This window comes from Fistularia commersonii, chromosome 5, assembly GCF_037954325.1.
Source record: "Fistularia commersonii isolate RoL2024-O1a breed Wild chromosome 5, RoL_Fcom_v1.0, whole genome shotgun sequence".
NCBI lineage: Eukaryota > Metazoa > Chordata > Actinopteri > Syngnathiformes > Fistulariidae > Fistularia > Fistularia commersonii.
In genome coordinates this window covers 14,791,284-14,805,697 of record NC_141288.1, presented here as the reverse complement: position 1 = coordinate 14,805,697, position 14,414 = coordinate 14,791,284, and positions in this window count along the sequence as shown.

Here is a 14,414-nt window from a genome sequence, read left to right as displayed (position 1 = left end):
TGTATTTGGATGTGATGGTTGAGAAAATGCTTAAATTCAAAAGGTAATCAGATGTATGACCAGGTGTCCCCGATATTACCCCAACATGTAGCACTTACTGCATTCAGTAACTCAAGTGAGTGCAAATGTTCAGGTAACATTCAAGACAAATTGGGAAGTTTTTCTAGGAACAGCAGCAATTCTGGAAATCTAAATTAGTCCACTATCGTAATTGGGCATTTACATCCTTTTCCCAATGTCTGACAAATTTGCGTTTTCATATTTGACAAGCTGAAAATAGGGTCAGATCAATGCTGCGCAAAACTGCCCCAACAGGAGACACATACTATTACTTGACCAAACGCCACCCTTTCTTTTAGGTATTTTACTGACAGATCTTAAGTGAACTGATCAGAAAAAAACAAGAGCTAGCGATATCTCTTTTGGATTTCAAGTGGACCTCCTTGCTGACAATTATAGCTTGATAATATGTTCAGGAGGGAACTGCACCATTTACCAACACCCCAACAAGGAGCACTTACTGAATTCAATTGAGACAAGTCAGTGCTCTTGTTCGAGTACTTGGAATGACATCTTGTATTAGGATTTGGTGATTGAGAAAATTGTTTTTGGAGATGTATGACCAGGTGTCCCCAATATTACCCCAACATGTAGCACTTACTGCATTCAGTAACTCAAGTGAGTGCAAATGTTCAGGTAACATTCAAGACAAATTATTAGTTTTTTGGGGGTAAAAGTTTTCTATATAAACAGCGGCAGCTCTGCATATCTAAAACAGTCCACTGTCAAAGGAGGGCATTTATATCCTTATACAATTGTTAGACAAATTTTGACTTTTAAATACATGACAGGCAAAAAAATTTGGTTTGATCAGTGATTATATGCTTTGGGGAAACTGCATCATTTACCAACACCCCAACAAGGAGCACTTACTGCATTCAATTGAGACAAGTCAGTGCTCTTGTTCGAGTACTTGGAATGACATCTTGTATTAGGATTTGGTGATTGAGAAAATGCTGAATTTAAAATTGGTTTTCGGAAATGTATGACCACGTGTCCCCAATATTACCCCAACATGTAGCACTTACTGCATTCAGTAACTCAAGTGAGTGCAAATGTTCAGGTAACATTCAAGACGAATTATCAGTATTTGTCGGCATAAGTTTTCTTCAGTGGCTTGTACTCTACGGTAATTGTCAAATATTCTTCCAAATTCTTGAAAAGCATATCTTAGCTGACCATACAAGCCCCGAAAGGCATTTCTGAACAGCCAGGGCTCCCTGTTCATGTTGTTGACAAATTTTTACAAACTTCAGTAAACTGTATCAGAGGGCATAATACTTACCGCGGCTATAGCATTCATATGCTCCAAAACATTCTGGGGAATGCATGACCAGTTTCCATTTGATGGCAATGCCTGGCAAGGATGATCACCATTTCCCTGGCTCATCCAAGATCTTTGTAGGAAGATGGAATTGTACATCTGGTAAGGAAATGCCAGACTTAAATACAATTTTGAGTATCTCATCTCTGACTCCGCCTTCGAGCTTTCAAGATTTCCAATTGACTTCAAATTACCATGAAAATCACAACTCTTTTCCTACTTGTATTGAGCACTCACTGTATCGTTTGGCAGGACTTTATGACTCACTGATTTCAAGCGAATATGCAAGTTTCGGTGATCATGGCCTTTGTTGATAGCCTGCACGTTGGGGCTCCATAGGCTCCACTATGTCAACACATTGAAAATGATCGGAAGAAGACATACATATTAATTGGATTTCAGACAACTCTTTTGGAGAGTCATTGAACCTACATTTTCAAAAGGAAAAGTTTGACGGGATCGAAAACCTTTGATTTGTTAGTACCCCCACCCAGTGCCCCCAGTAACACCTATTACATGCAGTAAATCAATTGATGGCAAATGTTTGGGTAAAAATCAAAACACATTTTCATGACTTGTTGGGAGAACAAAACTGAGCATTGATAGAATGAAAAGCGCAATACCTTGTGGATTCTGTTTGGCACGTGAGGGACACCTTCCAAATGAAAAAACTGGCTTGATTATATGCTTTGGGGAAACTGCATCATTTACCAACACCCCAACAGGGAGCACTTACTGAATTCAATTGAGACAAGTCGGTGCTCTTGTTCCAGTACTTGGAATGACATCTTGTATTTGGATTAGGTAAATGCTTAATTAAACTAAAATGCTTAGTTTCCAACAGGCAATCAGATGTATGACCAGGTGTCCCCAATATTACCCCAACAAGTAGCACTTACTGCATTCAGTAACTCAAGTGAGTGCAAATGTTCAGGTAACATTCAAGACGAATTGTCAGTTCTTTGGGGTAAAACTCTTCTCGATAAACAGCGGCAGCTCTGGATATCTAAAACAGTCCACTGTCAAAAATAAGCATTTATATCCTGTTCCCAATGTCTGACAATTTGATTTTTCGTATCTGACAAGCTGAAAATAAGCTCACATCAGTGCTCGGCAAAACTGCCCCAACAGGAGACACATACTATTACTTGACCAAACTCCGTTTCTTTTGGGAATTTCACTGACAGATCTTTAGTGAACTAATCAGAAAAAACAAGACCTAGCGATTTTTCTTTGGGATTCAAGGTGGACATCTTTGCTGACAATTATGGCGTGATAATATGTTCAGGAGGGAACTGCATCATTTACCCAACACCCCAACAAGGAGCACTTACTGAATTCAATTGAGACAAGTCAGTGCTCTTGTTCGAGTACTTGGAATGACATCTTGTATTTGGATGTGATTGTTGAGAAAATGCTTAAATTCAAAAGGTAATCAGATGTATGACCAGGTGTCCCCGATATTACCCCAACATGTAGCACTTACTGCATTCAGTAACTCAAGTGAGTGCAAATGTTCAGGTAACATTCAAGACAAATTGGGAAGTTTTTCTAGGAACAGCAGCAATTCTGGAAATCTAAATTAGTCCACTATCGTAATTGGGCATTTACATCCTTTTCCCAATGTCTGACAAATTTGCGTTTTCATATTTGACAAGCTGAAAATAGGGTCAGATCAATGCTGCGCAAAACTGCCCCAACAGGAGACACATACTATTACTTGACCAAACGCCACCCTTTCTTTTAGGTATTTTACTGACAGATCTTAAGTGAACTGATCAGAAAAAAACAAGAGCTAGCGATATCTCTTTTGGATTTCAAGTGGACCTCCTTGCTGACAATTATAGCTTGATAATATGTTCAGGAGGGAACTGCACCATTTACCAACACCCCAACAAGGAGCACTTACTGAATTCAATTGAGACAAGTCAGTGCTCTTGTTCGAGTACTTGGAATGACATCTTGTATTAGGATTTGGTGATTGAGAAAATTGTTTTCGGAGATGTATGACCAGGTGTCCCCAATATTACCCCAACATGTAGCACTTACTGCATTCAGTAACTCAAGTGAGTGCAAATGTTCAGGTAACATTCAAGACAAATTATTAGTTTTTTGGGGGTAAAAGTTTTCTATATAAACAGCAGCAGCTCTGCATATCTAAAACAGTCCACTGTCAAAGGAGGGCATTTATATCCTTATACAATTGTTAGACAAATTTTGACTTTTAAATACATGACAGGCAAAAAAATTTGGTTTGATCAGTGATTATATGCTTTGGGGAAACTGCATCATTTACCAACACCCCAACAAGGAGCACTTACTGCATTCAATTGAGAAAAGTCAGTGCTCTTGTTCGAGTACTTGGAATGACATCTTGTATTAGGATTTGGTGATTGAGAAAATGCTGAATTTAAAATTGGTTTTCGGAAATGTATGACCACGTGTCCCCAATATTACCCCAACATGTAGCACTTACTGCATTCAGTAACTCAAGTGAGTGCAAATGTTCAGGTAACATTCAAGACGAATTATCAGTATTTGTCGGCATAAGTTTTCTTCAGTGGCTTGTACTCTACGGTAATTGTCAAATATTCTTCCAAATTCTTGAAAAGCATATCTTAGCTGACCATACAAGCCCCGACAGGCATTTCTGAACAGCCAGGGCTCCCTGTTCATGTTGTTGACAAATTTTTACAAACTTCAGTAAACTGTATCAGAGGGTATAATACTTACCGCGGCTATAGCATTCATATGCTCCAAAACATTCTGGGGAATGCATGACCAGTTTCCATTTGATGGCAATGCCTGGCAAGGATGATCACCATATCCCTGGCTCATCCAAGATCTTTGTAGGAAGATGGAATTGTACATCTGGTAAGGAAATGCCAGACTTAAATACAATTTTGAGTATCTCATCTCTGACTCCGCCTTCGAGCTTTCAAGATTTCCAATTGACTTCAAATTACCATGAAAATCACAACTCTTTTCCTACTTGTATTGAGCACTCACTGTATCGTTTGGCAGGACTTTATGACTCACTGATTTCAAGCGAATATGCAAGTTTCGGTGATCATGGCCTTTGTTGATAGCCTGCACGTTGGGGCTCCATAGGCTCCACTATGTCAACACATTGAAAATGATCGGAAGAAGACATACATATTAATTGGATTTCAGACAACTCTTTTGGAGTCATTGAACCTGCATTTTCAAAAGGAAAAGATTGGACGGGATCGAAAACCTTTGATTTGTTAGTACCCCCACCCAGTGCCCCCAGTAACACCTACTGCATGCAGTAAATCAATTGATGGCAAATGTTTGGGTAACAATCAAAACACATTTTCATGACTTGTTGGGAGAACAAAACTGAGCATTGATAGAATGAAAAGCGCAATACCTTGTGGATTCTGTTTGGCACGTGAGGGAGACCTTCCAAATGAAAAAACTGACTTGATTATATGCTTTGGGGAAACTGCATCATTTACCAACACCCCAACAAGGAGCACTTACTGAATTCAATTGAGACAAGTCGGTGCTCTTGTTCAAGTACTTGGAATGACATCTTGTCTTTGGATTTGGTAAATGCTTAGTTAAACTAAAATGCTTAGTTTCCAACAGGCAATCAGATGTATGACCAGGTGTCCCCAATATTACCCCAACATGTAGCACTTACTGTATTCAGTAACTCAAGTGAGTGCAAATGTTCAGGTAACATTCAAGACGAATTGTCAGTTCTTTGGGGTAAAACTCTTCTCGATAAACAGCGGCAGCTCTGGATATCTAAAACAGTCCACTGTCAAAAATAAGCATTTATATCCTGTTCCCAACGTCTGACAATTTGATTTTTCATATCTGACAAGCTGAAAATAAGCTCACATCAGTGCTCGGCAAAACTGCCCCAACAGGAGACACATACTATTACTTGACCAAACTCCGTTTCTTTTGGGAATTTCACTGACAGATCTTTAGTGAACTAATCAGAAAAAACAAGACCTAGCGATTTTTCTTTGGGATTCAAGGTGGACATCTTTGCTGGCAATTATGCCTTGATAATATGTTCAGGAGGGAACTGCATCATTTACCCAACACCCCAACAAGGAGCACTTACTGAATTCAATTGAGACAAGTCAGTGCTCTTGTTCGAGTACTTGGAATGACATCTTGTCTTTGGATGTGATGGTTGAGAAAATGCTTAAATTCAAAAGGTAATCAGATGTATGACCAGGTGTCCCCGATATTACCCCAACATGTAGCACTTACTGCATTCAGTAACTCAAGTGAGTGCAAATGTTCAGGTAACATTCAAGACGAATTGTCAGTTCTTTGGGGTAAAACTCTTCTCGATAAACAGCGGCAGCTCTGGATATCTAAAACAGTCCACTGTCAAAAATAGGCATTTATATCCTGTTCCCAACGTCTGACAATTTGATTTTTCGTATCTGACAAGCTGAAAATAAGCTCATATCAGTGCTCGGCAAAACTGCCCCAACAGGAGACACATACTATTACTTGACCAAACTCCGTTTCTTTTGGGAATTTCACGGACCGATCTTTAGTGAACTAATCAGAAAAAACAAGACCTAGGGATTTTTCTTTGGGATTCAAGGTGGACATCTTTGCTGACAATTATGGCTTGATAATATGTTCAGGAGGGAACTGCATCATTTACCCAACACCCCAACAAGGAGCACTTACTGAATGGAATTGAGACAAGTCAGTGCTCTTGTTCGATGACTTGGAATGACATCTTGTATTTGGATGTGATGGTTGAGAAAATGCTTAAATTCAAAAGGTAATCAGATGTATGACCAGGTGTCCCCGATATTACCCCAACATGTAGCACTTACTGCATTCAGTAACTCAAGTGAGTGCAAATGTTCAGGTAACATTAAAGACAAATTGGGAAGTTTTTCTAGGAACAGCAGCAATTCTGGAAATCTAAAATAGTCCACTATCGTAATTGGGCGTATATACCCTTTTCCCAATGTCTGACAAATTTGCTTTTTCATATTTGACAAGCTGAAAATAGGGTCAGATCAATGCTGCGCAAAACTGCCCCAACAGGAGACACATACTATTACTTGACCAAACGCCACCCTTTCTTTTAGGAATTTTACTGACAGATCTTAAGTGAACTGATCAGAAAAAAACAAGAGCTAGCGATTTCTCTTTTGGATTTAAAGTGGACCTCCTTGCTGACAATTATAGCTTGATAATATGTTCAGGGGGGACCTGCATCATTTACCAACAACCCAACAAGGAGCACTTACTGAATTCAATTGAGACAAGTCAGTGCTCTTGTTCGAGTACTTGGAATGACATCTTGTATTAGGATCTGGTGATTGAGAAAATTGTTTTCGGAGATGTATGACCAGGTGTCCCCAATATTACCCCAACATGTAGCACTTACTGCATTCAGTAACTCAAGTGAGTGCAAATGTTCAGGTAACATTCAAGACAAATTATTAGTTTTTTGGGGGTAAAAGTTTTCTATATAAACAGCGGCAGCTCTGCATATCTAAAACAGTCCACTGTCAAAGGAGGGCATTTATATCCTTATACAATGGTCAGACAAATTTTGACTTTTAAATACATGACAGGCAAACAAATTTGGTCTGATCAGTGATCATATGCTTTGGGGAAACTGCATCATTTACCAACACCCCAACAAGGAGCACTTACTGCATTCAATTGAGACAAGTCAGTGCTCTTGTTCGAGTACTTGGAATGACATCTTGTATTAGGATTTGGTGATTGAGAAAATGCTGAATTTCAAAATGGTGTTCGGAAATGTATGACCACGTGTCCCCAATATTACCCCAACATGTAGCACTTACTGCATTCAGTAACTCAAGTGAGTGCAAATGTTCAGGTAACATTCAAGACGAATTTTCAGTATTTGTCGGCATAAGTTTTCTTCAGTGGCTTGTACTCTACGGTAATTGTCAAATATTCTTCCAAATTCTTGAAAAGCATATCTTAGCTGACCATACAAGCCCCGACAGGCATTTCTGAACAGCCAGGGCTCCCTGTTCATGTTGTTGACAAATTTTTACAAACTTCAATAAACTGTATCAGAGGGTATAATACTTACCGCGGCTATAGCATTCATATGCTCCAAAACATTCTGGGGAATGCATGACCAGTGTCCATTTGATGGCAATGCCTGGCAAGGATGATCACCATTTCCCTGGCTCATCCAAGATCTTTGTAGGAAGATGGAATTGTACATCTGGTAAGGAAATGCCAGACTTAAATACTATTTTGAGTATCTCATCTCTAACTCCACCTTCGAGCTTTCAAGATTTCCAATTGACTTCAAATTACCATGAAAATCACAACTCTTTTCCTACTTGTATTGAGCACTCACTGTATCGTTTGGCAGGACTTTATGACTCACTGATTTCAAGCGAATATGCAAGTTTCGGTGATCATGGCCTTTGTTGATAGCCTGCACGTTGGGGCTCCATAGGCTCCACTATGTCAACACATTGAAAATGATCGGAAGAAGACATACATATTAATTGGATTTCAGACAACTCTTTTGGAGAGTCATTGAACCTGCATTTTCAAAAGGAAAAGATTGGACGGGATCGAAAACCTTTGATTTGTTAGTACCCCCACCCAGTGCCCCCAGTAACACCTACTGCATGCAGTAAATCAATTGATGGCAAATGTTTGGGTAACAATCAAAACACATTTTCATGACTTGTTGGGAGAACAAAACTGAGCATTGATAGAATGAAAAGCGCAATACCTTGTGGATTCTGTTTGGCACGTGAGGGACACCTTCCAAATGAAAAAACTGGCTTGATTATATGCTTTGGGGAAACTGCATCATTTACCAACACCCCAACAAGGAGCACTTACTGAATTCAATTGAGACAAGTCGGTGCTCTTGTTCAAGTACTTGGAATGACATCTTGTATTTGGATTTGGTAAATGCTTAGTTAAACTAAAATGCTTAGTTTCCAACAGGCAATCAGATGTATGACCAGGTGTCCCCAATATTACCCCAACATGTAGCACTTACTGCATTCAGTAACTCAAGTGAGTGCAAATGTTCAGGTAACATTCAAGACGAATTGTCAGTTCTTTGGGGTAAAACTCTTTGCGTTTTCATATATGACAAGCTGAAAATAGGGTCAGATCAATGCTGCGCAAAACTGCCTCAACAGGAGACACATACTATTACTTGACCAAACGCCACCCTTTCTTTTAGGTATTTTACTGACAGATCTTAAGTGAACTGATCAGAAAAAAACAAGAGCTAGCGATATCTCTTTTGGATTTAAAGTGGACCTCCTTGCTGACAATTATAGCTTGATAATAAGTTCAGGAGGGAACTGCATCATTTACCAACACCCCAACAAGGAGCACTTACTGAATTCAATTGAGACAAGTCAGTGCTCTTGTTCGAGTACTTGGAATGACATCTTGTATTAGGATCTGGTGATTGAGAAAATTGTTTTCGGAGATGTATGACCAGGTGTCCCCAATATTACCCCAACATGTAGCACTTACTGCATTCAGTAACTCAAGTGAGTGCAAATGTTCAGGTAACATTCAAGAATTATTAGTTTTTTGGGGGTAAAAGTTTTCTATATAAACAGCAGCAGCTCTGCATATCTAAAACAGTCCACTGTCAAAGGAGGGCATTTATATCCTTATACAATTGTTAGACAAATTTTGACTTTTAAATACATGACAGGCAAAAAAATTTGGTTTGATCAGTGATTATATGCTTTGGGGAAACTGCATCATTTACCAACACCCCAACAAGGAGCACTTACTGCATTCAATTGAGAAAAGTCAGTGCTCTTGTTTGAGTACTTGGAATGACATCTTGTATTAGGATTTGGTGATTGAGAAAATGCTGAATTTAAAATTGGTTTTCGGAAATGTATGACCACGTGTCCCCAATATTACCCCAACATGTAGCACTTACTGCATTCAGTAACTCAAGTGAGTGCAAATGTTCAGGTAACATTCAAGACGAATTATCAGTATTTGTCGGCATAAGTTTTCTTCAGTGGCTTGTACTCTACGGTAATTGTCAAATATTCTTCCAAATTCTTGAAAAGCATATCTTAGCTGACCATACAAGCCCCGACAGGCATTTCTGAACAGCCAGGGCTCCCTGTTCATGTTGTTGACAAATTTTTACAAACTTCAGTAAACTGTATCAGAGGGTATAATACTTACCGCGGCTATAGCATTCATATGCTCCAAAACATTCTGGGGAATGCATGACCAGTTTCCATTTGATGGCAATGCCTGGCAAGGATGATCACCGTATCCCTGGCTCATCCAAGATCTTTGTAGGAAGATGGAATTGTACATCTGGTAAGGAAATGCCAGACTTAAATACAATTTTGAGTATCTCATCTCTAACTCCGCCTTCGAGCTTTCAAGATTTCCAATTGACTTCAAATTACCATGAAAATCACAACTCTTTTCCTACTTGTATTGAGCACTCACTGTATCGTTTGGCAGGACTTTATGACTCACTGATTTCAAGCGAATATGCAAGTTTCGGTGATCATGGCCTTTGTTGATAGCCTGCACGTTGGGGCTCCATAGGCTCCACTATGTCAACACATTGAAAATGATCGGAAGAAGACATACATATTAATTGGATTTCAGACAACTCTTTTGGAGAGTCATTGAACCTGCATTTTCAAAAGGAAAAGATTGGACGGGATCGAAAACCTTTGATTTGTTAGTACCCCCACCCAGTGCCCCCAGTAACACCTATTACATGCAGTAAATCAATTGATGGCAAATGTTTGGGTAACAATCAAAACACATTTTCATGACTTGTTGGGAGAACAAAACTGAGCATTGATAGAATGAAAAGCGCAATACCTTGTGGATTCTGTTTGGCACGTGAGGGACACCTTCCAAATGAAAAAACTGGCTTGATTATATGCTTTGGGGAAACTGCATCATTTACCAACACCCCAACAAGGAGCACTTACTGAATTCAATTGAGACAAGTCGGTGCTCTTGTTCAAGTACTTGGAATGACATCTTGTATTTGGATTAGGTAAATGCTTAATTAAACTAAAATGCTTAGTTTCCATCAGGCAATCAGATGTATGACCAGGTGTCCCCAATATTACCCCAACATGTAGCACTTACTGTATTCAGTAACTCAAGTGAGTGCAAATGTTCAGGTAACATTCAAGACGAATTATCAGTTCTTTGGGGTAAAACTCTTCTCGATAAAAAGCGGCAGCTCTGGATATCTAAAACAGTCCACTGTCAAAATTTAGCATTTATATCCTGTTCCCAACGTCTGACAATTTGATTTTTCATATCTGACAAGCTGAAAATAAGCTCACATCAGTGCTCGGCAAAACTGCCCCAACAGGAGACACATACTATTACTTGACCAAACTCCGTTTCTTTTAGGAATTTTACTGACAGATCTTTAGTGAACTAATCAGAAAAAACAAGACCTAGCGATTTTTCTTTGGGATTCAAGGTGGACATCTTTGCTGACAATTATGCCTTGATAATATGTTCAGGAGGGAACTGCATCATTTACCCAACACCCCAACAAGGAGCACTTACTGAATTCAATTGAGACAAGTCAGTGCTCTTGTTCGAGTACTTGGAATGACATCTTGTATTAGGATCTGGTGATTGAGAAAATTGTTTTCGGAGATGTATGACCAGATGTATGAGTACCAGATATATGAGTTAAGGTGTGTGTGCGTGTGTGTGTGTGTGTGTGTGTGTGTGTGTGTCTGTGTGTGTGTGTGTGTGTGTGTGTGTGAGTTTGTTTAGGTGGGGGGGGGGGGTCGCGGACAGGGAGTACCAGGGCCTCGAGCGGATGAGCTGAGAAGCGGAGGATGGAAGCTGCCCGGTCTTGATTCGCTTATGTCCAGCGGTTCGGGAATTCCAGGGCCTGAAGCGGAGAAGCGGAGGAGCAGAGGAGCGGAGGTAATGTTTCTTCTCTCAGAGGCGGGGAAGCTTGTCATACCTGGTCATACAAGGTATGACAAGGAGCACTTACTGAATTGAATTGAGACAAGTCAGTGCTCTTGTTCGAGTACTTGGAATGACATCTTGTATTTGGATGTGATGGTTGAGAAAATGCTTAAATTCAAAAGGTAATCAGATGTATGACCAGGTGTCCCCGATATTACCCCAACATGTAGCACTTACTGCATTCAGTAACTCAAGTGAGTGCAAATGTTCAGGTAACATTCAAGACAAATTGGGAAGTTTTTCTAGGAACAGCAGCAATTCTGGAAATCTAAATTAGTCCACTATCGTAATTGGGCATTTACATCCTTTTCCCAATGTCTGACAAATTTGCGTTTTCATATTTGACAAGCTGAAAATAGGGTCAGATCAATGCTGCGCAAAACTGCCCCAACAGGAGACACATACTATTACTTGACCAAACGCCACCCTTTCTTTTAGGTATTTTACTGACAGATCTTAAGTGAACTGATCAGAAAAAAACAAGAGCTAGCGATATCTCTTTTGGATTTCAAGTGGACCTCCTTGCTGACAATTATAGCTTGATAATATGTTCAGGAGGGAACTGCACCATTTACCAACACCCCAACAAGGAGCACTTACTGAATTCAATTGAGACAAGTCAGTGCTCTTGTTCGAGTACTTGGAATGACATCTTGTATTAGGATTTGGTGATTGAGAAAATTGTTTTCGGAGATGTATGACCAGGTGTACCCAATATTACCCCAACATGTAGCACTTACTGCATTCAGTAACTCAAGTGAGTGCAAATGTTCAGGTAACATTCAAGACAAATTATTAGTTTTTTGGGGGTAAAAGTTTTCTATATAAACAGCAGCAGCTCTGCATATCTAAAACAGTCCACTGTCAAAGGAGGGCATTTATATCCTTATACAATTGTTAGACAAATTTTGACTTTTAAATACATGACAGGCAAAAAAATTTGGTTTGATCAGTGATTATATACTTTGGGGAAACTGCATCATTTACCAACACCCCAACAAGGAGCACTTACTGCATTCAATTGAGAAAAGTCAGTGCTCTTGTTCGAGTACTTGGAATGACATCTTGTATTAGGATTTGGTGATTGAGAAAATGCTGAATTTAAAATTGGTTTTCGGAAATGTATGACCACGTGTCCCCAATATTACCCCAACATGTAGCACTTACTGCATTCAGTAACTCAAGTGAGTGCAAATGTTCAGGTAACATTCAAGACGAATTATCAGTATTTGTCGGCATAAGTTTTCTTCAGTGGCTTGTACTCTACGGTAATTGTCAAATATTCTTCCAAATTCTTGAAAAGCATATCTTAGCTGACCATACAAGCCCCGACAGGCATTTCTGAACAGCCAGGGCTCCCTGTTCATGTTGTTGACAAATTTTTACAAACTTCAGTAAACTGTATCAGAGGGTATAATACTTACCGCGGCTATAGCATTCATATGCTCCAAAACATTCTGGGGAATGCATGACCAGTTTCCATTTGATGGCAATGCCTGGCAAGGATGATCACCATATCCCTGGCTCATCCAAGATCTTTGTAGGAAGATGGAATTGTACATCTGGTAAGGAAATGCCAGACTTAAATACAATTTTGAGTATCTCATCTCTGACTCCGCCTTCGAGCTTTCAAGATTTCCAATTGACTTCAAATTACCATGAAAATCACAACTCTTTTCCTACTTGTATTGAGCACTCACTGTATCGTTTGGCAGGACTTTATGACTCACTGATTTCAAGCGAATATGCAAGTTTCGGTGATCATGGCCCTTGTTGATAGCCTGCACGTTGGGGCTCCATAGGCTCCACTATGTCAACACATTGAAAATGATCGGAAGAAGACATACATATTAATTGGATTTCAGACAACTCTTTTGGAGTCATTGAACCTGCATTTTCAAAAGGAAAAGATTGGACGGGATCGAAAACCTTTGATTTGTTAGTACCCCCACCCAGTGCCCCCAGTAACACCTACTGCATGCAGTAAATCAATTGATGGCAAATGTTTGGGTAACAATCAAAACACATTTTCATAACTTGTTGGGAGAACAAAACTGAGCATTGATAGAATGAAAAGCGCAATACCTTGTGGATTCTGTTTGGCACGTGAGGGAGACCTTCCAAATGAAAAAACTGGCTTGATTATATGCTTTGGGGAAACTGCATCATTTACCCAACACCCCAACAAGGAGCACTTACTGAATTCAATTGAGACAAGTCAGTGCTCTTGTTCGAGTACTTGGAATGACATCTTGTATTTGGATGTGATGGTTGAGAAAATGCTTAAATTCAAAAGGTAATCAGATGTATGACCAGGTGTCCCCGATATTACCCCAACATGTAGCACTTACTGCATTCAGTAACTCAAGTGAGTGCAAATGTTCAGGTAACATTCAAGACGAATTGTCAGTTCTTTGGGGTAAAACTCTTCTCGATAAAAAGCGGCAGCTCTGGATATCTAAAACAGTCCACTGTCAAAATTTAGCATTTATATCCTGTTCCCATGGTCTGACAATTTGATTTTTCATATCTGACAAGCTGAAAATAAGCTCACATCAGTGCTCGGCAAAACTGCCCCAACAGGAGACACATACTATTACTTGACCAAACTCCGTTTCTTTTAGGAATTTCACTGACAGATCTTTAGTGAACTAATCAGAAAAAACAAGACCTAGCGATTTTTCTTTGGGATTCAAGGTGGACATCTTTGCTGACAATTATGGCTTGATAATATGTTCAGGAGGGAACTGCATCATTTACCCAACACCCCAACAAGGAGCACTTACTGAATGGAATTGAGACAAGTCAGTGCTCTTGTTCGATGACTTGGAATGACATCTTGTATTTGGATGTGATGGTTGAGAAAATGCTTAAATTCAAAAGGTAATCAGATGTATGACCAGGTGTCCCCGATATTACCCCAACATGTAGCACTTACTGTATTCAGTAACTCAAGTGAGTGCAAATGTTCAGGTAACATTCAAGACGAATTGTCAGTTCTTTGGGGTAAAACTCTTCTCGATAAACAGCGGCA